The sequence below is a fragment of the Camarhynchus parvulus genome, chromosome 4 (genome assembly GCF_901933205.1).
Source record: "Camarhynchus parvulus chromosome 4, STF_HiC, whole genome shotgun sequence".
NCBI classification, from domain to species: domain Eukaryota; kingdom Metazoa; phylum Chordata; class Aves; order Passeriformes; family Thraupidae; genus Camarhynchus; species Camarhynchus parvulus.
In genome coordinates, this window is record NC_044574.1 from 28,865,421 (window position 1) to 28,889,529 (window position 24,109).

At 34.3% G+C, this 24,109-nt stretch overlaps 1 protein-coding gene across 3 annotated transcripts in view; it reads right to left on the reverse strand.

Annotated features, from left to right (window-relative positions):
* SGCZ (sarcoglycan zeta) overlaps nucleotides 1-24,109 on the reverse strand; it is a 390,471-nt gene that overhangs the window by 208,837 nt on the left and 157,525 nt on the right. The window contains exon 2 of one of the 3 annotated variants that reach the window (XM_030947341.1): nucleotides 18,214-18,245. The exons of the other annotated variants lie outside the window; for them this stretch is intronic. The gene's annotated coding sequence lies outside the window, so the exon portion shown is untranslated. The remainder of the gene's footprint in view (nucleotides 1-18,213; nucleotides 18,246-24,109) is intronic. 3 annotated transcript variants of the gene reach the window in all.

Here is a 24,109-nt window from a genome sequence, read left to right on the forward strand (position 1 = left end):
ACTACAAGCGTAAGTGTGCATGAATGTGTACACACAGAACTAATGCATACAAGAACTGCAGTAGTATTCCCTTTTTCCTGCAACCAATCCCTTTGTAGACTTTCTGGTCACTTGAATCCCCTCCTTTCTTTACCCTTCCAATTTATGATTCTATTAACCTTTTCAAAAGCTGCTAAATTTATTGTTGATTTTCCCTGAAGAAGGACTGGCTAATGACTGACACAATTTTTAGTGCTGAAATTTCTCTAATATTTGTGTAACTCAATTATATTATCATAAAGTAATGTGCTTACTTAATTTACTTAAAAAACTCAAATATATATATATATTAAAAAATAAGACTTATTTTCTTCAATCTTAGAGAAAAAAGTTCTGATTGACAGACTTTAGACACTGAAACCATAATACATGATTTTCAAGAGTTTGTGCAACTACATATAGTAGATTTTTCATTTTTTTAATTAAGTCAGTAATTAAATTCAAAATTTCATCTGGAGACTGAAACAAAACAGTCAAAAGAAGAAATGGCTCAGCTTTTCTGTAAGAAAAACAATTAATTTAGACTAGAAGGTTAATTTCTAATTAGAAGCAACATGTTCCAAAGTTCCTAGTTTTCCTGGGCAACATGAATTGCTAGCTGGCATGTTTTTCATTACTTAGGATATACTTCTATCAGGCTTTTAAATGCTGTTTCCAGTCCTTAACTAAGATTTGATGCAGATTTCAAATCAGTATTTGTCCAAATAGCCTGCATACTGCAAGCTTTTGGAGAATGTTTTACAGTCACTTTGCCAGTGATTAAGCAAATAAAATATGATAGTCAAGCTCACTGTAGAAGTGTAGAATTGCCTGCTATTGTAAAACAATGAAAACCAAAATGTAAATTAAAAAAATTAGGCTTTGTAATTTACTAAAAGGAGTATTATTTTTATCTTTACCTTTCGTGCAGCAGCATGTTGGATCAATGCTAATCAAAGGTGGAGACAAACCAATTTTAGAAGATAATTTAGAAAACAATCAAAGAAAAAAATTGTTTGATAATGTCACTACTAATTAATACTTTCAGAGACCACAGTTTTACAGAAATCAGTCCCAAATGAGCCATTTCACTGTAGCCAGAATCTCCCATAAGAAATATTTCCCCAAGGAACCATGCTCAAAAGCTTTCTGTGCTATCACTTCACAAAATATGGTTTTTCACAGTCTACTGGTAACTATCTTAATCTACAGATAAGTCACAATACCAGACATCATGAAAATGTATTTTTTCTTCTATTTTATTTGGAGACAAGGGAAGACCTTAGACCTGAACTACCTTAAATTTGGTTCTTAGCTCTTTTTCAGCAGTCATGAGCAGACATACTCTAGACCTCTGTTGCAACAACCTCACTCAGCTCTCCCCGATGATCCTCCTGAACATAATTCCCTTCACATTCCACTGTCTCCTCCAAGATTACAGCTCAATTTTCTTTGCCATCCCCAAACACCAATTGCTGCATAAATCCTGTTTAAAATTGGCTTACAATAATTTTATTGTCAATTTACAATTTCAGACTGAAGGAAAAGTAAACACACAGATGACTAAACAACCACAATTTTCACTAGAATGCACATAAAAGCAAACTGAAAAACCAAAGATATAATTTTGAAAGAAGACAGAAAAATGAAAAAGAGCATGTAAAAGCCTTTCATTTTACTTATGTGTTGTCTTTTTCTTTAACCCAACCCCAGTACAGAGATACAAAATCTTGGCAGAAGAGATTTTGTCCTTTGATAAGTTAAACCTGATACCATCAGTTATGGATAGCCATTTCTTCACTTGTACCATGTTAATAGGTTTTAATCTCAAAAAATGTATCTTCATCATCGCACTGTGACTATGCCAGACTACAGATAAATCTAATATAGCTCCAAGCATTCTCTCTTTGATACCAAATAGCTCAAATCAAAACAAACTGTGCAACTATTCTAGTTCTGCTTCTTGACTAAGTTTGTATCTTGAAATATCATAATTAGGCTTCTTTTTGCACAAGCTGCCTAAAAGAAGCCTCATGCACACATTGTAGCAGTGTGCTGTAATACAGTCAACTTTACTTCCTTCCCTAAACATGCACCATAAACTAAGCTCACCTCATTGATCTCTCCTATTTCTGTGTTTTCCACAGAAATAGGATGGGCTGCATATCTTCAAAATGGGTTATTGTGTAGAGAAAACAGATCTTTTTTTTTTTTTGCGGTGTATCAACATTAAAATGAAAAAGACTTCCAACTTAAATTCTAACTGAATGAAATCTGCCTTTTATTCAAGAGAAGTATTATTACATCCATTCATAGTAATGTCAGATAAAAAAATAATGCTGTCAGATAAAAATGGTTTTAAGCCATCTACCAGTGTATCAGTTGGGAAAAAGATGCCATCATAAAACACTAGATCTGTTAAATTTTATAGGCCACCTCTTCAGACATCAGCCATCAATGTGGCATCATTGAAGTCACAACTGAAGATTCATTTTACTCATTTTAGTGCAGGTAAGGAGCACTAACCAATTCCACCCACAAGTGAAAGCATGATTATAATTTGATCTCATGTCACAAACAAGTCTTTTATATTTCAAGAGTTTTCAATATGTATTTTCAGATTACTGCAGAGGCTCAGCCAGGACATAGGTAACCTATTTACTCCCCATTAATAAACAAAAATTATTTTGCACATATTAACAACATTAACTTTTTAGATTCTTTCCTGCCTTACTTATTAGTCTTTTGGGCTCATCAAGATGTGCAACATCATAATAGCATCTGGCAAAACCTGACACCTACCTCCTTTGTGTTCTCAAATAATGAATGTCCCTGATGTGTACACAGATGTAGATCAGCTTCTCAACACAGACAGCAAGAAAGTACTGTGGAGTTTTTACTCCACAGTACAAAAAAGTTGAACAAACTAGTGAAAAGATCCAATATTGTTTAAATATTGAATATGAATATTTTAAATATTGAATATGTTTAATTCCTTTTTTGTGCCAAATGTACTAGGAAGCACTAGCAATGCAGCTGCAACATTCTCTAAGATAAAGGATAAATTTGATATATGTCTTCCCCTGGCTTGTGGCAATCAGAAAGAAGCACCAAAAAAACCCAAAAACAAACAAAACCAAAAAAAAAATCTCACAAAACATTTTTTCTGGTATCCCAGGTCCTGCTGGACATTCAGTTGCAACAGAAGGAATGGGGAGGTAGGGACATAAACAACCTGAAAATGTGTTTATATACATTACGATTAAAAATAAGGCTGTATTCTCCAGTGACAGTCCATCACCAGAATTATGTAGAACTTGGGCCTGCTAATTAAATTCTCCTATTCCTGAAGCAATCTCAAAGGTAAGCCTAAAAAATATTGATTGCCTTCTAAGTTGGATACATATTTCAGCTGTCATTACTGAAGTTCTGCTACATTTCAGAGCCTTCCTTTTGATTTGTTACTTCCAAAAAAAAAAAAGGTTAAATGCTACTCACATCTGACTGACTTTTTTAATCTACAACATACACTTTTTACTAACTGTCTCTGTGTAATAAACTCTTTTAATGGGTATTCTAATTAGAAGATAATTAAATAGCAAAGCTGGGTATTTCCAAGACACACAAAAAGATTGCTTTATCAATAATAAAAGGATTCTCAGCTCATTGAAGGAACTGGGAATACCAATTTAGGGCAAAAAGAATACTGCTTGATAACAGGCTGCATAGCACTGCTCTCAACCCAAGAAATGCGAATTTATGCTATTCACACCTTAAATAATGAGGATGCAAAAAAAAGCCTTCTTCGGATTTGCAGGGTAAAATGCACATATCACCAGTGTGCCTCTCTGGAAGTGTGATTTATTTTTCATCACTGCTTTTATTTTCTTGTACTAATTATGATAATCAGGATAGTTTTTAATTTTTGCATTTAAAGATAATTCATTCCCTATATCCCCAGACATACATACGTGTGTATATATATGTACACATATATATACACATGTACACACACACACACATACATATATATTGCTACTTGTAAATTCAGGGCTTATATGCTAAATACCAGAAACATGCTTCTACAATAACCTGGACCTATCATCTAAACTGAGGAAGCAAGTACCTGTATTCCACAGCCCATATTCATTCTGCAACTTTTAACAAGGCATTCTAAAAGGACACATGTATGAAGTCTAATGACCAATTAACTTCCATTTATATATATAAAAAAAAAGGAAAAGAAGTCTGAATTTTTGGTTAACTGCATGTATTTTTTCCTTGTAGTATGTATTAAACATGACCCATAAAAATTTCTATGCAAATGACACACAAAATATTCACTATACGACAGCAATGTCTTCTGAAGTCAAATGTACACTGAAAATGTAGACACACATATGGATAAAACAATATTGTTTAGATAGTTTAGATCATATTAAATAAGAAAGGATCCATTTACAATGTTTAAAGTAACAAAAGTTATTCTGGAGAAACCTAGAAACAATAGCTGACAGGAAAGGTAAGAAGTACTAGAATCATTCATTTTGACCTCACTAAATAACTGAGACACACTGACTTACATCTGGAGCTTGATACCCCATGTCTGAATCAGCAGCAATGATGTCTGCTCTTGTGTTAGACTTTCCTGCCCCTGACCATTATAACTGTGTGAGTGCTCATCAATCTGTGAACAACTACATATTCCCAAGACTGAGCACCCTTTGGCTTTTTTAATAGATCCCTACTCAATTTAAATTTTACCCTTTGCTTCTTTGCCTTTCAACCTAACATTAGGGAAAACAATCTGGTTTATCAAAATATTTAGGCACAACTTTGGTCTGGGAAAACTGAAACTTATTTTAAGAATTCCAAGTATACTTGAACACTGTTACCTATTCTATTGTCACAGCACTTGGAAAGTTTAGTCCGAAGACAAGGGTAGGCTGAAGTAAATGCAAGACAAACAGGCTGAAATAGTTTCTCTCCTCAAGCATACAGCATGACTTAAAAGAGAATCCTGGGCAAATGTGCTCTCATATAAGCATTTCTATGCTTTTATTCAGATACCATATCCAGAGTCAATCAACTCACCTTTTGAAAAACAGGTTCTCTGCTTTTCATTTGTCACTTTACTTGACAGATATTTTGTGGCTATTCTTTACATTTGGCATTCTTGCTGGTCTGAATTGATCTAGAGTGAAATACATTGCAGCAGGCTTTGATGAAAATCAAACCTATGTTCTTATATTTTAATCAGAAAAGGTTGAGTCTCAGCTGTTAGTTATATGACATTCAAAATTATCTTCCATCATACTTTGGGCCAAATTTCATCTAAAGGAGGAAAGACTCCAGAACTCCACTGCACTTGTAACTGATCAGAACAGAGAATGCAATTTGACCTCTAGAGTTTCCTTCCAAGCACATTAATGGTCCACAGTTTCATTAAAAACACTAAAAGAAATGACAATTTGCCATGAAAGCCACTGCAGACAGAAGTGCTGACAGCTTTCTTAGCACATTTCGTTCTCTTTTTGCAGGTGCAGGAAATCTGTTTCATGGACAGAAGTCTCTCCAAAGCATAATAAAAAACTTTAACAAAACCCCAAACAAATGAACCTAAACCAAAGACTTATACATAAAATCTTCCAATGTCTCTTATAACCATTATGATATCTGATAAATGTTGTGAACAGTTATATATGAACACTTCACACCCATATTTCAGAGATTGGCACTTTACATAGATCAAGGTAGCAAGACAATTACCTTCATTTTTTTACATACATCCTATTTTTAGTTGCATATACTCCTCTAAAGGAAATAAGAATTTTTACTACCTTATCTGCCACCCCAGTCATTTTATGCCATGCCTGTATCCTACTAACAGAATTCACCCTTATAGATAATAATGTGGGCTAAAAAAGCAGCAGCCCTTCCACCTGCACTGCCAGCAAACTGCAGCAGATCAGTGGAGATGATGCTCCTTATGTCTCAGGTAGAGTTAATTTTCTTCATACTCACTGATGTGAGGGCTGCATCTCAGATTTGTGCTGTTCATAACACAGAGATGTTGCCATTATTACTGAGCAGCTCTTAGAGTACAGGCCTATTCTGCTCACCTAATGTCAAGTCTGAATTTCCTCTGATACTAATCAGAAATTTAAGATTCTCTTATATTATGTCAAAATCCCACTTATTTCATGAAATAAAAATCTCAAGAGAATATTTGAAACTGACTATGAGGAAACAAATGTCACAATCTACTTTACAATATAGCTCTTAAATAATGAATTTGCTACTGAAGTCACAGAATCATTCAATGATTTGTTTAAGAAGGGATCTTAAAAATCATCTAGTTCCAATCCTTGTCAACAGACAGGGCCTCCTTCCATTGAGCAGGATGCCCACAGACCAGGATGCCCTATCCAACCTGGTCTTGACCACTTCCAGGATGTGGCATCCCCAGTCTTCTCTGGGCAGCCCGTTCCAGTGACTCACCACCCTCGCAGTAAAGAACATATCCTTACTATCTAATCTAAGAAAAACCTTCTCTCAGTTGAAAGCCATTCCTCATTGTCCTATTACAACATACCCTCACAAAAAGTTCTTCAAGACTACAAAGCCTTGTCACCTGTAAGTACTGGATTGCTGCTGTAAGGTCTCCCTGGAACCTTCTCCAGGCTGAAGAACCCCAACTCTTGCATTTTAAACAATGAAGCACTAAAGAAGTCAGAATGGCCACACAGATGAAAGGTTACTGGAAATTTGCTAACTGGTCAAATTAAAAACATAATGAAACCAAACTGAAAAATAACCCTCAAAACAAGCACCATCATCATAGCTATCTTTTCTTTGTCTACATCACAGATGGAAATCTATGCTGCTGACTTATATGATCTGAAAATATTTGAACAAAATGGCATAAACAATCCTAGGTGACTAGAACCTAAAATCATCCTTTCCTTGTATCCTATCAGCCCCAAAATGCAGTGGGTCCTGGAGAGGCAATCTGGCAGAAAATATCCCATTTTTATGCCTTTATCACTGTAAGTCCCCATCTCCAGCTCTCTTTGAACTCCACTCACGTGCTGTAGAATGGTGAGGACTACCTAAATTCCATTAAGGCATAGAATTAAATTCTGCAAACTATCTTTCTGGTCACTGTAGCTTTAGTTTAATAGATAGAAAAAGTTTGTTCTTCAAGTGAACTCAGTCACACTACAGTTCAGGTTAATTGTGTCTAAAACAGAGTAATGCTTGGTTCATAATCTTTCAGAATCTTTTCTCTAACTCATGTTAGAGACCAGTCGTATACCAAGATCAACACATTTTCCATAAAGGATGAAATCGCAACTGTGTGAAAATGCTGACCATGTGGGAAAGAAGGTCCTTCAAGGGTTAGCTGCTCCATGGTAATCACTAATACATCCCTAAGAAGTCGTAACACAAATTAGCTAGACTCACTCATTATTGGATACAGGCATTCATGTTAGTCAGGTGTTTTAACTAGTCACTTAGCCATAGTTGAGCTCACACTAAAGAATTGTTTTGAACAAAAAATGTAACTTGACAGAGCAATGATCAGAGTTGTATTTAGCAGTTCACATTATGGAATAGCATCAACAAAGAACATGGTTTCACCTATTGATATTTTCTTCAACAAAAAAGTGAGAAAGAAAATCCCTCTGATGTTACAAACTGGCATTGATGATGCTGGGAACTTTCAGACACATGCCAACACAGACAAAAATCAATCTGAGATGTAGGAAAGTGCTATTACTTCATGAAAATGATGCTCTGCTTCTCTGCAACTGAAAACAACACAAAGAGAAATGACAGTAGAAGCAGAAAATATGAAGAGAGTATGTCTGTCACCCCAAAAGAACATCTAGACCCAGTCAAAGATACAAAAACTTGGAATAGTACAAAAGCGTCAATTGCTTTCCTCTTAGATCTCATATCAGTGAAAACAGACCACAGAGAAAAGAGCATTACAAGCGATAAAACATGACACCTGAACTAGTGGAAGTGCTAACATCTGACAAAGAAAAAAAAACAAACAAAACCAACCAACCAACACCAATCCTACACCACCCAAAAAGGAGATGCTCTTAGGACTTTTACTCATACAGGGCATTTATTACATCTAAGAGTTTATCTTTTACTACCCTTTCTTTTCTCCCCAGAATGACACCTGAAATTTCTTCATGCTATCTGCCTCTCTTTGCCTGGTATAGCCCTACAGAACAGCCATAGTGGGTCAATAAACTCACCTGCTCTCTTAGGCACAGAGATATTACTATGGAATGTGCTCAGAAATGGTGCCATCAGAGGACACGTTCAGTGTGTTACAAGGTACCAGATATCAGTCCTCCCTGTCATTCTAACAGTATGCATCAGAGCACAGTGCAATGGACACAAAAGCCTTTATTTATTAGCAGGACTATTTAAAGAACACATAGGATGGCTACAACTTATGCTGGTACGTCTCCAAACACTTGTATTTTATGGGCAAATGCCTGATACTGAAATGCTTTTATTTAGCTTTTAAAGACAAAATATGCTTTGCTCCTGATAAGAAATATATTTTAACTGATAAAAAATATTTAAGTGTTGCCCCACCTACCTCAAACATGGTACCTTGATAGCCTGCTGGAAGACCCCTTGCTCTGTCCTAGAACTGTTTTTTAAATCACTCCTCAAGGGTTAAGAACCTTGTCCTGTGATATGCAAAATCAAAACAAGACTGAAGTCTTTATTCTAGGAGATCTATGGCTGAAGTATTCACTCAAGATGGGTGCGGTTCCTTCAATTCTAAAGTAGGATGCAAACCTTCCAAGAAATTTTCCTGTGATCAAACCACAGCTGGCCTTTCTTCTCATTAGGAATTCAAAAATCACACACATGGACAATAATACAGACAAACTCAACAGCTGTAGCAGCAGGAAACACAGACACCATTATCAGCTGAACAAAGAGAAGGAAAGGGAATTGCAGAAATCCTGAAAGCATGTTATCTATTTCTTTTGTTTATGGTGTGTAATCTTTAAAGCTACAGTGAAGAGCACACCCTTTGACCTGAAAAGCTTAAAGGACATTTTTTAAAGATGACAAGACACCTCTTGGCTTTGTGGCTACTCATTTCTAACAGCACAAAACCCTCACTAAATTATACACATGAATGCATGGCAACACACGATTACCAAAAAAATGAGAAGAGTAAAACTAAAAGGAACTCAGCATTTATTATAAAGCCCACAAAATTCAAGTGTATAGTTTTAACCTTTTTGTTTTGGGGAAAACTACTATCAAACGTGCCAAGGAAATATCTACTTTTCTGCAATGAAAGAGTACTAAAACTAGATAACTCACTGTCTGCTTTCTTACCTTCAGATAGTATGAAGCAAAAAACTGTAGGAAGAGAAGTCAGTCTGATAATCTACTGCTGAATATTGCAGCCATTTTTAAAGTACCTGGCTCCTGCTATATTTGACATGCAAAAATAAAAAAAGTCATTTTGTTCTATTGCTATCCTGATAAAGGACAATTTTCATATTTCTTTTAAAAGGAGTGTAAAGTGAACTTAATTAACTAGCACACTTTCCTATTTCATTAGCTGAAAATGCTATTGCCTGTTCAGAGAAAGACTGGCAGAATTCTATAGAATCTGACTATAGTTATTTAGATGCAATTCCTGTCTTCCTTTTCTCACCTGCACAACTGTACTATACTTAATAAAACAGGTCTTAAATTTGAATGCACAGCATGAATTACAGTCCTAGTTCTCAGCATCGATTCAATCTTTGCTGAAAAGAAGCCCTACTGTAATTTTAGCTGCATTATCAGGCAGTTTAACTCCAAATTTGCCAGTTTGAATTTCCCATGTCCTCAAACAATTTCCTTTAAATACTGGGTGCTAACTTTCCATACCCTAAGTAAATAAAGCATCCTCCTGAATGTGAAACATGGGGCATCCTCCATCCTTTTTCTTTTTTGCTTCTTAAAAATCTTGGCCATATTTTCATCTTTCTTTGGAATATTTTTGAGGAGTTTTTAATCTTCATTTTTGTAAAAAGAAAGTAGAAACAGAGGTGTGCTCTTAGGAATACTGGCCAGAGACTTCACAAAAAAACATTTGTTGTTAGAATTGCAGGTCACTGGAACAAAAGGAAACACCAAGATGGTCCTCATAGAATTAATATTTTGTAGGTAGATCCTCTTGCTTTTGGCTAAGTGCAGCTGAGAAAGTCTGGCTTCACCTCAAATTCTGAACAGATTTGCACTGGTTTTGAATTTAGTTGTGAAGAGACTTTTCAAGGAAGAGCTGTGGACTACAGATGCTTTTTTATTCTATTTTTCTTGCAAAGCATTTCTTAGACTCCCTCACGTGGCAAGTATACAGAATTAGTAAGAACAACAATTCTAGCCATTCCTTAAAAAAATTAAAGCAAATAAGCCCCACACAATTTAAATGCAGTTTTCTTCAACACAGTTGCAACTGAAGACCACATGAAAATAGTTCTCCTTTTAAGTGTGGAAAGGTTGTAAGGCCTTTTAAGTAGTACATTCAAAACTCTCAAGAAAGATATCTTTCACAGCATGAAAAATCACTACAACTCCTTTCTTTTTTTTTTGGCGGGGGTTGTAGGGGAGTGTAGTGAGCAGAAGGTATTAGACAAATATGACATAAATCTTCCCTAGGACCAAAAACTGTTACCCCAATAGGCCCACTAATCTTTCTCCAGCAAAATAATGTTGTGGGGAAAAATGTTCTCTCAATTTGTACCAGAAAAGTCATATTGATGGGTATGGCTGTTGCAGCAGTAGTAAGTATAACTTTCACATGTTCCAAGTTCAGCAGCTTCACTGACTTTGCTAAGTTGACAATGGCTAAAACTTCGTAGAGTCTCTTCCCAGAAATACCACCAGCATGGCTTTGCTAAACACAGACAACTTGGACTAGTATATCAGCTCATTTTCTGAGGGGAAATAGCACACATACAGCTCTAAAACACACTAAAACAACAAACTCATAAGTGGAAAAGTCAAGTTAAGATTTCAACTAATGATTTTAGAAAGTCTCAGTCACTTATGTCTCTGTTTGGTATTCTTTGCAGGCTCTCAGTTGCTTATTTTTACTAAAAAGTAATTAAGTAAGTACAATAGAATGCATTTTAGCCTATTAATTTATTTTCATGGGAATTTAAATAAATTAGATATAATTAGATCTAATGAAATCTCTAAGAGTGCCGCACTTAAGTTCAGAAATTATTCTATTCTGTGACTACTACACTATCAGAGTACATTCAAAACATACTTCACATGCGAGCTCTCGAATTAACATAAAGATCTAAAAGCAACTTCAATATTTACTTTCTGTTACCATCCATTGTTTTTATATATTATTAAAATGTGTAACAAAAAGATCAAAACAAAGAAAAAATATTGAGACAAAAGGATTAATTGTTGGAGAAAAAAAGAGGATTATAGGCTCAAGAAATTATCATTTAAGTTGAATTCATAGAGAGACTGGAAAATTAAGTCAATATATCTTTTTGCAGTAATTCTAAGTGATTCAGTATAATGTTATACACAAGAAATATGGAAATAAACTAAAAGCCTTGCTTGTGGTAAGAAAACAATCAGAAGACAACCAGCATTTTTGACAAAGTGAACACCTCCAAAAAGACAGAAGAACAAGGCACGGAAATGAAGTTCAAGTCTGGAATAAAAACTCCATCTGATACCAAAAGCACAAGCCACCAAGAGTCACTTAAAAGATCCTAGAGCTCCTAGAAAAGCAACAGATCTCTTAACGACTGCAGCTATTATTTATTGCAGTAGTAACAAAACCGGAGCACATAAAGTCTTCTTGCACAGTAGAATAAAGGGGAGACAATGATAAAAATTTTATCCTTTTTTCTCTTCCTGTTCATTTTCTAGTTTCACAGTTCTTACTCTCCTTACCCTCAAGGCCTTACAATCCATAATTCTTTTGCCTCTCAGATGTTCCAAAACCAGGACATGTAGTGCTGCCTGAGAGTCTATAGTCTCTTCCTGGAATTCATCTCTTTACGGACAACAGTCCATAAAGTCCAACAGCCATTATTGATGGCTTATTAATCATTCACCCAGAGAGAATTTAAAAACAGATTTCAGTTTGTGAGAAATTTCACTGTTATTACATCTCTTTTCTGATGAGGTATCACTCATTTCTCAATTCAACCACTTTCTTACCACTAATCCTTATCCCTACTGCTACTCAGGACCATTTGTGTTATACCTCAGCTGAAAAGGTCCACTGAGTGATTAGCACAGTCAACACTTGCTAAATTGTAATAAGCCTAAATTAACTTTTTTCCTCCTTGGAAAGACTAATTCCTTTCTGGTACTCTTTTACACATTACTAAACTTTTCTTCCTGTTAGCATCCTCATCAGAAGTCTCTCCCCTATGAGAGAGCCTCCTGCACTGTAAAGGCTATTTAAATATATTCAACATGTCACTGCTTTGTTACATTACAAACAGGCAAGTTCCTCAACTTTGTGACAGAAGATTTCAGACCACTGAACACATTGAGGAGGATCAGCACACCTGTGCTGAGTATCTCGAAAACTATTTTGCTTGGCAGAAATTTCACTTCATTATTTTCTGCAGTCAGAGGTTGTCAACAGATTTTATCTACCCATCATGTTCCTCATATATATGATATTTTAGCCCAAAAAAGGACCATTTTAATTTTCCAGAAATAGTACATAATTTTTTAGGCGTAAAATATAACACCTAAATATTTCTGGAAAATTGAAGAGGTTTGAAGAGGGTTTGTTGCAGTGGGGTGCAGTGGCTGCTTATCCCCATGTTTACCATCCACTGGTGGATCACAAATTACAGGTGATTCCAAAAAGATGTTTACCTTTAACAGTATAAAGGACTTGCTTTTCATGGACTAGAGGAAAAGCCCAAGCAGACTACATTTAAAAAGATTGACAGAGACTATAACATTGATAAAGAAGAATTATCTTTTTGTAGGTCCAAGAAAAAGAAAGATATTAATTAAAGGATAGGAGTTCAAAGTCAGCAAATGCAAGAAATTTTATTCTTGGTTTTTAACATGCAGTGAAAAAAATCTACACCACAGCTGTGTAAGTTTTCCATAGAATCACCACTGTTTCCTTATCAGAGTCCCTCTTGATTATTTCAGAATTGGCTCAGCAGTTAACATATGATTAAGAAAAGTAGCAGGAGGAAAAAACAATCAAGAAGTGCTCACAACCAAAACAAAACCCACAAAACTCCAAGAGTTCAGAAACATGATTATCTTTTTTCTTCCCTTGTTTTGTTTTCTTACTTAGTAGTTCCATCTGCCTAAGTGACAGCTTGTTCAAAATCCCCACTGGTCCTTTTCTAATGCAGTATTTTTAAAGAGTACACAAAGTCTAATCCATAATTATCAACCCTCTCGGGATACCACTCACTACTAAAAATAAAGCCTAATAAATTATCCTAAGATGAATAGTGATTTTGATGTAAATATAGCAGTCAAACAAACATGAAAAAAGCATACAGTGGAAAAGGAGAAATAAACAGCATCTTCCCAAACCTCCAGAAGCACTGAGATTTCTTCAGTTGAAGTTTATATTTTGGTTCCTCAATGATTTAATCAGAAAATTAGATTTCTAAATTGTTACACAGTCCTTTCAAAGCAATAGAACAGACTTTAAGTTTGCCTGTGGAAGTCAAAAAGAGCAAATAAAGCCCTTGAGCAAATTGAGAAAAAAAGAACTGTAGCATGCAAACCCCAGCAATTTGGTCACCCAATATTTATGTTCAGAGATTACTAAAACCAGCTGATATTTTAACCAACCTGATAGCCATTAATTCCACAATCATCCTTTGACCACCACAAAAAAAAACCCTCAAAAAATTAAGCAAAAAAATGGACAATTAAACCCAAAGAGAATCTAAGGGTACTCAGCCTCTGTTAATCAATTACCAATGGATCACCTAATCAATGTAGTTTCAAAGTCTCTCTCAAAAGGAAAGAGACTGAGTCTAAAGGAAAGCTTATCCTAACAGCATTTGCTAGCATCCTTCCTTTAGAAGAAGAAAATTTACAGAAGAAAAAATCTTCACATTTTTGACCTTACATTACTCCCCTTTTCCTTGATATTTTTTTGCCTCTATAAATTTAAAGGCAGACATTTTATTTTACAATGGCTATGAAAAAGAGTTCCTGCATAACTGCCATTCATCAGTGACAGAAAAGACTACAATATGTCAAACCAGAGAGGCAGCTACTCTAGAGAGCATGGACTAGATACACATTTTTTATTATGTGTAATGATGCAACACATCTTCAGAGTAACAGTATAGTTTAACAGTCTGTAGAAAGCTCTAAGGATTTCATAGTCCCAAAGGGAAACATTCCAAAGCAGCAGTTAAGTCATTGCTTTCATACACAGAGATGTGACATTACAGCTGGTAGTTAAAGGAAACATGGTAATTCTTAAGCGCTGAAGTTACAAGAAGAAAATAATTTCTTTTGGTAATTTTGCAGATGCATATTTGGTTTCAACTACAAGAATGAAAAAAGGCACCAACAACTCCCTCTCTGAATATTATGGCAGTTCTCACAGAAAGTCTTGCTGAACATTTTGTACCCCAAATCAGTCTAACCATGTCAGAAAGACTAGTTTAGTTTCCAGCCCTGAAATATAATTAAACTCACCTTTATTATTTGCAAAACACCAATAAAAGGCTCTGTACAGTGATAATGAAGTTTTCCCAGCTATCCATAAGTTTACATGACCATTAATAAACCCACAACCTTTAAAATGTCCCAGGTAGCTAAAATGAAAAATTGAAAAATCTAACTTAAAAACAGTGCTTGTACATCATCCCTGCACAATGAAAACCATCACTGTCCAGTGAAAAAAACCAGTAAGATTGACACCAAATCTTCCACCTTACACTATGAGGAGTAGCTGAGCTTTGTTTATCAGCTGGGGTTGCTTAGTCTGGAGAAAGGGAGAATCAGGAGGGACTTTCTCTTCAGCTACCTAAAAGGAGGCTGGAGTGAGAGGGTGTCAGTCTCTTGTCCTAGGCAACAAGTGGCAGTATGAAAGTAGAGGGACTCACATTCTTCCAGACTGCCCTGGAAAGTGGTAGAGTCACCATCCCTGCCAGTGTTAAATAACGTGGATATAGCACTTGAGGATGAGGTTTAGTGACAAACATGGTGGTGGTGCTAAGCTGACAGTTGTACTTCATGATCTTACAGGTCTTTTCAAATATTAATGATTCTATAATTATAATAATATACTAAACAATCCTGTAAAGGAAATACTGTCTAGATAATTCTTGTTTGCATGAAAATAATGACCATTGTGTCTCTGAATTATAACAATAATTAAGGTCATTAAATGGTCAGGTTTGAAATTGTATTTGCTGAAATAATTCTAATTCACTCAGTCATTTGTAGACTAAAAATAGTTTATCTTTGTAGTGTACCCACAAAATTAGGTACTACAGTCTTGCACAACTGCACTTTGAATAATAATATCTACAAAGGTGTTCTTAAATGTTTTGAACTTATTATTTTGCACAAATTAAAGGTATAATCCATCTAACAAATAGTACAAAAATGTTCTTTGATGTTAGCAGAAAAAAAATGTTAAAATGCTTTCTAAACCACCAAATATGAAAATATTTGCTAGGGGTAAGCTTTTCTTAAAACAGAAGACCGAATATATGGCCTGTGTAATGAGTATCTTTATTTTAAAACTGGGATTATTTGCAGATATATTTATTAGGAATATGAATTTAAAGTGAAAGCTGTATTTTAAAATAAAAAATAAGTTAAAATCTACCAGTTCATGAACTAAACATTTAGACAGCTTCCACAGCTAACAGAATGCTTTGCTTTCCAAACTGTTAAAGCTACATATAACTAGTTGGCATTTCAAAAGCATGTCTAAGACAAAACCTATTCCCTCAGGAACAACACTATGTTTTATTAATTAAAATAACTGTAACATTTCTAAAATTCATTGTCTTGAAACTGAGGCTTGTGAAAGACATTAAGGAACTCAGACCAGAGTATTAAAATAGGGCAGTTCGTCTCATTAACTTCCACAAATTTCACTTAAAAGGTGTTTATTCATATTGGCACTTTTCCAAGCAATCCACTGGGCCTCAGAGCAATGCAATTGGCCTCAGTAATTCTGTAATTAGTGCTAAACAAATACGTTAATCCAAATAATTTCTAAATAAAACACAAAGTTATTTGTGTAATTACAAGAATAAGCAAATACAGACAGAAACATTCTAGAAATACAACAAAAAAGTTCTATGCTAAACAGAAACCAATTACTGTAGAGGATTATTTTATTACATGTTTCCCATTATTTACAGAACTGTACCTGTATGAAAATGAATCAGAGAAACTTAAAAACATTATATTCACGGACTGATAAAAAAGATCCTTACAATTAATATTCAGAAATAATAATCCATTATTGCTTCAAAAAGTTGCAGCTTCAAAGATTTATGTGCACAAAATTAGATGTAATTTTACTTAAAATATAATTTAAAAAATCATTTGACAGCCTCACTCGGCTACAGTTAGTTACTAGACTGCAATGGTTTTGACATGTAGAATATTAGTTGAAAAGTAACAGTCTTGCCTTTTGAGACACGTAGTGCTTTAAGCTAAACAGACATCTTGTCTGGCTCTCTCTCCACTAATGTAGGACATCTTTTCCCTGAAGGCATTTTTGCAATTCATTAATCATTCTAACTGGAAAACTTCAAAGTTAAAGCTTTATATTTATGCAAAGTTTATGGAGATCTAGGTACAGATATTGCTTTCAACTACTTAGAAATATATCTGGAGTAGTTCCTAGTGATTTCCAAGATCTAGGGAGCCTGACCCAAACACAACAGAAACCACTGCAGTTTCTCATTGACCTCATATCCTACAAATAATGCATTATAAACATTTCTTATTCTGAAAACAACATCTGACTTGAAATGTCACAATCTATAATACTGACTGTATTTTACATACATTAAAGTAGACTTAAAGTTTCTTGTTTATTTTAAATACTGACATAGAACACTAGTGTTTCTTTAGCTTCCAAAGAGTCTCTGGGATAACAATAATAACAATAATTCATCACAGTTAAATTATACTTCAGTACCTGTAATTCCACAAATGAAAGAAAAATGCTTATGGCAGAACTTTCATTTTACCAGAAGGAAAATAACTGGAATATACAGGGGACATAAAGTCGCTAGTATCAACATGTGACACAAACACTCCTGCTCCATTATGCAAAATCAAATTTAATCATTCCTTTTTAAATTTATAAATCAAACTCGTTTATCTATATTCTTTTTGTGCCTTCATATCAAAATGGAACTAAAAATCTGTCTGAGAAGCAGAATGGAAATCATCCAATTACCTTTTTCCCAGAAAATTGTTTCTCAATTTTAAAGACTTATTTTACTGAATATTTCTAATGGTCACTGAGAAGATACAGATTCTTGGCGCTTTCTCAAAATTAGTTCTGTAGAGAGAACAAATTTTGATATGGGTGGACAGAACTCACACAGCCCAAATTCCAGGAAATATCCTAGAATTTCCCTCTTTCTGATAGCTCCCTAAGAAATCATCAATTTAAGAAAAAATTTATGCCAAAAAAACCCTTTAAGAATTTTATGATGTTTGCAATTTCAGAACAAGCAGTACTTTCTAGGTTTCATGCAGCCAGCGATCACTGGAATTTCACATAATACAGAACACAATTAAAAACAGAAATCTATAAACAATCACAAGGAAAGAAAAAAGAATAGGAAGATCTTGAGCTGTGACTTCTATCATTAGGCCCAAAAAGTAAGGGGCTTGCTTTTGTTGGCCACTAAAGCAAAACAAAACAAAACAAAAAACAAACAAACAAAAAACAACAACAACAACAAAAACAAATCAAAGTACCTAGAGAGTCAAAGAAACACTGAATATGAACGACAGTCAGTAACTGTGAAACCAAATAAACAGACTCTGGATCAGATACACTGTTGAGAAAATAGGTATTATTTAGGTATTATATTGAGAAAATAGGCATATTGATATTAGACTTTCAATTACATAAAAACTGCCTAGGATGGGATATTAAAGATTTTTTTGCCTGACCTGTATTCATTCCTGTTCCAAATGCATGTTACCTGAAAATACAAAATAATGAGAAAAAATTTGTTAATTATATTTAGCTAGTTAGAACCTCTACAGATTTCCTTTAAAAAACCTAAACATGGCCAGTAAAGGTGGTAGAATAAAAAGGATGAGAAGAACTGTTGAGACTTTGAACTTATTTCTGTCATAGTGAAAAATTTACATTTCAATTAATTCATACCAGTGCTGTAATCTATTCACAGCTTTTAAAACCATTGAGACTTTTTCCTTTTACATTCTGTATTGAAATACCTTGATTAACTCCGAATTCCACAATTACTTTACATAAAAGTCTTCACATTAGTACTGCATAAATAAAAGGCTAGCAAAATCAGTATGATAGCATCAATGACAGAATATGTGCTTTTTATTTATACTTCAAAGGAGAGATTTTAATAAATTAAATGCATGTCAGAATTTGCAAAAATCTCTGCATCAACATGACTGTATTTCTCCTTCTCTTTCTTCCTTTCTGCCTCCAAATGCATGCTTCTATCTATTTCCTGATTGACAAATTCTTTTTATTATAATGTTAATGCATTACATCACAGTTGATAGTATATGCATGGAGGAGAAAGATAAGTGATGTATCTTGGTACCTTTTCCTGTGAAATTACATTAGCCTCCTGGGATACAGGATAGGATGAAGCTGCAGATTCAAAGATCATTACACTGCTTATAACCCTTTGTATTTATCCCCAGCGCTGCTAAAACTTTACAGAAAATCAAATTTCTCTGAAGCTGCGTTAATGTCCAACCACCCCTTTTTGTACACCAGACTTCATTCCACCTGGCAAGTAATGCACAAAAGGATCTAGTATCAATCACAGGAAATTATAAAAAAGCTAAAGGTTTGGCATATTTGGTAAAGAATTCCACCAGTGCTCTACTTCTAATTTACTACAGTATCTTTGCTCTTCTATTCCATTTGGTTTTTATTAAGCAGAAAGACGAAGTGATGAGCAATGCAGTCAAGGCTGTACTTTAGCTTTCATCATCTTCTTACCACATGGGAGGTATTTTATGACTAATATAGGTAACTTTTTCACCTCATAAACAGTCACTTTACAGAACATGTACAGGGCATGCCTAAAAAAGGAAAAATAAATCCAAGGACTAGCTAATATTCCAGTCAAAACAAAGCAGAAAATAGCACCTCTCTCCATTCACACACCACTTTAAAACAGAAACAAAATCCCACAGCAGCTGTGCTGTGAATGAAAACTGTCTTCTCATTGATCTATTCCAGTGACTGACTGCTATGTCAATATTAAGCTTAAGATTTCAATTATGAACATAAAAAATGTACGTATTTGTATTCTATAAAAGTAACAAAGACAGTCCATGTCCTTCCAGATGATTTCCATTTTTTTCACTAACTCAGAAACAACCTAAATGTCATAAGAATTGTACTCTTTTTACTGCCATATCTTCCTTTTGATGATAGCAAATAAATGCAGATCTTAAGGTTCTCTTCTGAACAGAATAATACTCAAGTGGTGTTTTATACCCTGTGCCAAAAAGAGGGATTCCAGCTTTCAATCTAAACAAGAGGGTTTTATCATTACCAGGTGTCTTCAATAGAAAGAATACTGCAAAGTACAACAACAACACCCCGCAAAAAAATCATAGAATGGTTTGGGCTGGAAGCGACCTTTAATGATCACCTAGTCCACCAGGTCCTGCCACAGACTGGGGTGTTCTTCACTGGACCAGGTTGATTGAAGTCCCATTCACTTGGAACTTTGAACACTTTCAGGGATAGGTCACCCACAATTTCTCTGGACAATCTGTTCCAGTGCCTCAACACCATTCCTGTAAAAAATGTCTTCTTAAGTTCAATCTAAATCAACCCTCTTGTAGTTCAAGACCATTATCCCTGCTCTTACCATTACAGGGTCTCCATCTTTCTACAAGAACACTTTAGTACTGAAAAGTTGAAATTACATCTTTCTGCAGAGTTCTCTTCTCCAGTATGAAGAACTTCAACTCTATTAATCTTTCCTCATAGGGGAGGTGCTCATTCTATCCCTCTGAACTGCCAATTATTTTTGACCTGAATTTTATCCATTTCAAGCTGGCTATCCTTCATCTCTTACTCACATGATGATAATGATGAACCAATCTTACTATACAGATATGGTTTTCTCCATAAGGACACTTTCATCAGTTTTAGCTTCTCCTATTAATGCTTGATATCTTCTTTCTTTGAGCAAGAGATATCTTTAACCAATGAAACTTGACTTATTGCATGAACATGTATGTGTAAGCTACTCTAAGCTAACCTTACAGTAAAATAAAGGCATTCAAGTTATTAAAAAGGAGGTAGAGTTCATCTACAGAAGGTATGTGAAGCAGTTCAGCTGAAGCATGTATATATGGCACTTAGGGACACGATTAATGGTGGACAGCTGGAGCCTAAGACCTTAGGTGTCATTTCTATCCTAAAGCATTCTGTGATTCTAGAACTTCCTGTTTCCCTTGGCTGAATTCAAGCAAGTGTCAAGCTCTTGGGCTTTCAGGGGTTCACAGAGCTAAGTCAAGGGACTACAGATATAAAACACAAAACAGGAAAATCTGAATAGGTATAAGGAAAAAAAAATGACACAAGAATGGTCAAATAGTGGAGAAATAAGGACTTATTTTTAAGTTTCAATCCTTAAAACATTTGAAATTTGATGTGGGCTAGACCTACAGAGCCAGCTCTAACTGGAACTGCTATGAGCAAGGGGTTGGATAAGAGGACCTTCCTCCCAATCTAAGGCTATAATTTAATTTGCAATGCAAATTAGAGAGAAGCTAGTACAAGCATTAGCTGGCAACATTTCTCACAGGCCTGAATATACATCAAAGCAAAACTTCAAAACAAAGATCAAGGAATATTAAGGAGTTCTGTGACTGTTTCTTTCCAAGTGAGAGGTTATTTTCTTTCAAGTCAAATGAGTAATCTTTGACTGATATGTGTATGTCATGTCACCTATATCAAGCACTGAAAAAGCTCAAGACTCTTCATTAGCCTACTTTTAAAACTGAATTTTGCAAATTAATATGTAAAATATACACACATAAAACCATATACTGAAAACAGATAAATTCAATTTCTTGGAAGAATTGGTTCTTAAATTACCACAGAGTCAGTTTAAAACCCTTTCTGCACTGCAGCAAGTATTGAATTTTTTGTTTCTATACTTTCTTTTACTTCTGCATTTCAGCAGAAGAAACAAACAAAAGTACTCAAATGAATGTACAAGTAAAACTTTTGGAATATCAGACACTAATACTGATATCTTTCCACAAACAAAACAAGGGAATTTTAATTAGACCAAGGGATCTAATGTCTAGAAATGCTCAGATCTTCTACCTGGAACTAAAGCCAAGCTAGCTGTGCTTGAACATATTGAAATTACATACTCATAACTGTTTGTAAATATTCACTGTTCCATATTTAGGCATATTTATCTTTAGATGGTACTTTATACTTAAAATCCCACCGCTCATAGTTTGTCATGTATTATGAGAATAAGGATGGATATGGGAATTTCACCTTCCATGATACCATAAAAATAAATTTAGGGTTGTGAAACATTTGGGAACCACAAAGATAATTGTTATTAAAGAAGCGTAAGGCAACATAGGAATTCTATATTTAGAGCACAACACAATACTTAAAAATTAATGAGAAATCAGTCATGTACAGAGTAATAAAAATAAAATAGCAGTTACTCTCTGAACTTGCATATCCTATAGAGTGAGAATTGAAAGAAAAGTTGAACAAGTCTCCATATAAATACTACATACATAAAGAATAACATATTAAGCACAAGGGAGAAAGATGCAACATAAGGCGATATACAGATAGAATTGTTTCTGATATTTCCTAACTCAGAAATACTAAATTATATTTTGTTATCAGGGTGAATAAAAGGTTTTATTATATTATTTTAATTCACTAATACCATTTACCTAGGAAAATATCTTCCATAACATGACATTTCATCACCACCTATTTTGCTTAACTTTTAGCACTGATTCTCTACTACCTGGAATTATTTTTATTGTGAGAACCCCAAAATAATTGCTATGCAGGCAGTAGACAGAACTTATATTAATATTGCTTCTCATCTTCTTACAATTGCTGACTAATATTATCCATACGCTTTTCAATCCTCACAGTTGGAATTAATACTAATTAAAAACTGGCACAGACTTTATTCACAAATATTTAAGGACTCAGATCAAAGCCTTCAATTCTCACAGATGAAAAATTCAGTAATCCTCTGCAATACCTTCTACAAACTTGCAAACAGAGGACAGCATCCTTTAGTTTTTCCTATATACTTTTCTTATAACTCATTTGAGGAATAATCTAGAGGTGGGTCAACTGAGCATTTAGATATAGATTTAAATTCTGATTTCTTCAATATATGACTTCCCTTTCTAAATCAACTTTTATATTAACCAAAATATAAATATTTTCTATAACATCACTTTGTTGATTTTACAAAAATAATTTACTTTGACTCTAATCTCTTTTAAATTCTAAACTATTTTTTAAAAATTATTAACCGTAACATGCATTAGAATAGAAACAATTTATAAAAAAATAGTTTTCAATAAGGCTTTAAAGTATTATGCTTCTAAAATATTTATGATAGATAGTTATAATTTAAAATGAATTATTTATCATGGACAGTTTCATTCATAAAAAACATAATTCTTCTAAAGGAGATTACAATAGTGTCATATATTTAAAAAAAACCCCAAAACTCTAGAAACACTAAGATGTTGAGCAATAGAAGGCTGTAAGCCTCAAACTATCTCTGCAGTAGATACAGAAAAGTAATATCATACAGAAAATATCTGCCAAATAGGTAAGAAGCAGAAAAGGAAACAAAGACACTTTTTGCAACTGTTTTAATCTAATCTGCAGAAATACTGCATTATCACAACTGTGATTTTGGTGCTAATGGATAGTACTAAAAAAAATATCAGAATTAAGGTTGACTGTCTTAATTAAAACTTTATCTAAATATATTCAAACGTCTCATTTAATCATAACAATTAATTTTCCTTAATAGTCAGCTTGACATCTCTCTAAAACCTCTTTATCCTATATTACTAATTCTCTATCAACTCAGCTTTGCTTTTGACTATATACAGGTAACATTTTAACTATATACAAACCCACTAATATTCACTCACAAATGTAAGCTTCAGATTAATGGTACAATTACCCGAACAGCAAAGGTTATTTTATGTAATTCCAATTATTTTCAGAGGTTTTCCTTTTTAAATTTCAATTAATTCTTAAAAGTTCTAGCCAAAAGAATTGGTTGCTTTTTAAATGTGACAATATACTCAATCACTCAAATCTTGGCTCCAAAAGGCTGAGGTCAAGCATGTGGGAGGAAGGGGGAAAAGAAGGTGGGGAGATATGGGAAATAAAGACCTTGACAGGAAAATAAATGGCCTACACAGGTAGTGGGAGTTGCAAACTGCAAACAAGTGGTAGGCAATCCCAGTAAAGACTGGGGAAAATTCCCTTGCAGTTCATACTGTGCATAAATAAATACAGCTTAAAATATCTCTTTATTCAACATAGTAAATAAGAACCAAAGTGCCATGACAGGCTGGCCAGAAAGGACTGCCACTGCACTGACATTTCAGAGATTGTCAAGCACAAAACAAAAGTTCATGCATGATAATTAGTTATGTGTCCAATGATCCAATAAGCTATCTGAATACTAATACATGTTCCCACTGCAGGAATACTAGACAGGGAGTATATAGGTAAAACATTTGTCCAAAGAATACATTTAGAAGTTGCAAATCTTTTTGAGAATCAAACATATGTACA